Source organism: Penaeus monodon, chromosome 26, assembly GCF_015228065.2.
Source record: "Penaeus monodon isolate SGIC_2016 chromosome 26, NSTDA_Pmon_1, whole genome shotgun sequence".
NCBI classification, from domain to species: Eukaryota; Metazoa; Arthropoda; class Malacostraca; order Decapoda; family Penaeidae; genus Penaeus; species Penaeus monodon.
Genome location: NC_051411.1, coordinates 36,863,650 through 36,866,149, shown reverse-complemented (window position 1 = coordinate 36,866,149; position 2,500 = coordinate 36,863,650).

Below are 2,500 nucleotides of genomic sequence, written 5' to 3'. Positions count from 1 at the left end.
CTGTAAAGCAAAGTGGAACTGAACATTTCTCACAATTAGTTTCAGTTTTCATCTGGCACAAGGCAGTGACGACGTTTCTCAATTTTGATTGGCCATTGAGCACAAGCATCTTTATTTGGGGGAAGACGCCAAATTCTTTTCAGCTGAATTGGTACTGGACTTGGAGTACGTGTCCCAGCCTCTAGTGATGGTCTTCCACGTTTCTTCGTATCATTTACTTCTACCAGTCCACTTGCTGTCCTTGCTTGGAATTTCCTGAGAATAAGCGGCTTGGTTGCAGTAATTTGGTCACTGTCTCGGCGATACCACAAGTAGGCACTGGTTACGGCGAGTTGGACGAAATGCCAGAAAATATTTAGGTACCACCTTCTTGACTTCGATGGAAATTTGTAGCGGGCAGTGCATGAATCTAATAGGTCAAATCCACCCATATAGCTATTATACTCCTTGATGATGAAAGGCCTGGTAACATCTGTGTGTTCTTTTGTCCCAACACCTGGTTGTAGCAAGTGGTTGAACACCAGCAAACGTTGACTTTGTTTTTCAGGCTGGACGTTACATCCACTGAGGCGATTTGCACAAACTGCCCCGGTGTATTGAAAACTATTCTTCTGTATTTCCTCCATCAGCGCAACAGGCGTAAAGAGATTGTCAGCAAACACCTTGTATTTTTTTCTGTTGTGGAAGGGTAGCACTTAGTTTTCTGACGACCTCAACACCTAGTGAACTATTCTCCCCTTTCGTCCCTGCTTTCCCTTGATACACCTCGAAATAATGAAGCATTCCATCTGTACTGCAGCGGCACCAGACTTTGAAGCTGTGTGGATTGGGCTTTCCCCGGAGATACTTCTTGATTTGACTGAATCGACCCTTGAATTGTATCATCATTTCGTCAAAAGAAAGATTTTCCCCAGGGATGGCCAAAAGACACAGCACACGAAACTTCTCAAGACATGGTCGAATCTTCCATAGCTTGTCAGTTTTACCTTCCTCAGGAATGGCTTTCATTGTCCACAAGGTGCAGACACCTTAGAATGAGTTGTAGTCTGTTCCTTCCAAGTATACCTGCCACTGGTCCACTGGCCTTTGGACAATACCCATACAAAGGGCAAGTCCAATTACTTGCTCAATCTGGTATTAATACATGTACCAGTTTTCTGAACGCTATATTGATTAGTATAAGTAACAATGGACTCATTCATTACATTTGTTATGAACCGGCGAAGGGATGTGGAGCTGTCCTCGATCATCGAGAGTAGGTTGGGGCAATGAAGTTCCAGTGAAGGTAATATCTGGAGGCTCGAAGTCCTTCCTCCATTTATCTTTTTCTGCTGTCCATTTGCCTTTTTAGCTGTCACAAACGTAGGGAGGAGCTGGTCATCTTCTGGAATCTTTACTACTCAACACATCATCTTTATCATGCTGGATAATACATAATCGTTGTCTACCTCGTTATCACTTTCATCATCTCCAAAATCACTATCACCATTACCGAGTAGATCTAAAACATCTTTGATGCTAACATGAGCCCTTCTGCTCCCAGCCATTTGACTGAAAAAACAGGAAAAGGTAATCTGAAGAGAGAAATTTGAATTTGTTTCAACTTCCAACTATAGATATGAAAGGGTTAATTTCATAGATGAGCCTCCTCTTGCCTCACAAAGTAATAAGAAAGAAATTTAGCCCATTTCCATTAATTTCACAGATAATAATGAATTATAAATGCAATACTAGCATTTCATTTCGAAACAGAAGAGCATTGAACTAGGGACTCGGGTGCCCAAGGGGGCACATTCGACCCCCTGAGTCCCCCTAATTTCCCGGGTCATATATAACCCGCGGGGTTATATATTTATATAAACATATACCCCTCTCTCTCTCTGTATGTGTGTGTGTGTGTGTGTGTGTGTGTGTGTGTGTGTGTGTGTGTGTGTGTGTGTGTGTGTGTGTGTGCGTGTGTGCGTGCGCCAAGATCAACTTTGATAAAAAGATACATTACGTTATGTTACGTTGCTCTTGGGTTGAAGGAAACCCCGAGAAAATCCAATTAAACTTACCTAATTTTAATTCGAGTAGCATGACTTAACGGTCTTAAAGCTCGTGGGGTGGATTAAATTTATTTCTCTGCTGAGTGTAAAATGTTTTAACCAATTTTTTTTTTATACTTATAATCTAATAATAATAAATAGGTAGCATATTGCAATGGGTTTAATATTAGCAATAATAAATATTAGAAAATGAAAGGAATATTCTTTCACTAAATCAGTTTAAGTTTACGGTTAACTTTAACTTTACATCCTCCCTTTGGCTATTACTAATAATAATCATAACGATCAATATAATGAAAAGGAATTGGAAGAAGGGATCGAAACAACACGATTCCTGGTTTTCCGTCATTTTTACACGAACGAAATAAGTAATCAATCCTCCACATCTCTCACAAAATTTCCATTCATACTTTTTATTTTTATCTATTGTTCCTTTCTCCATTCATGCCTTG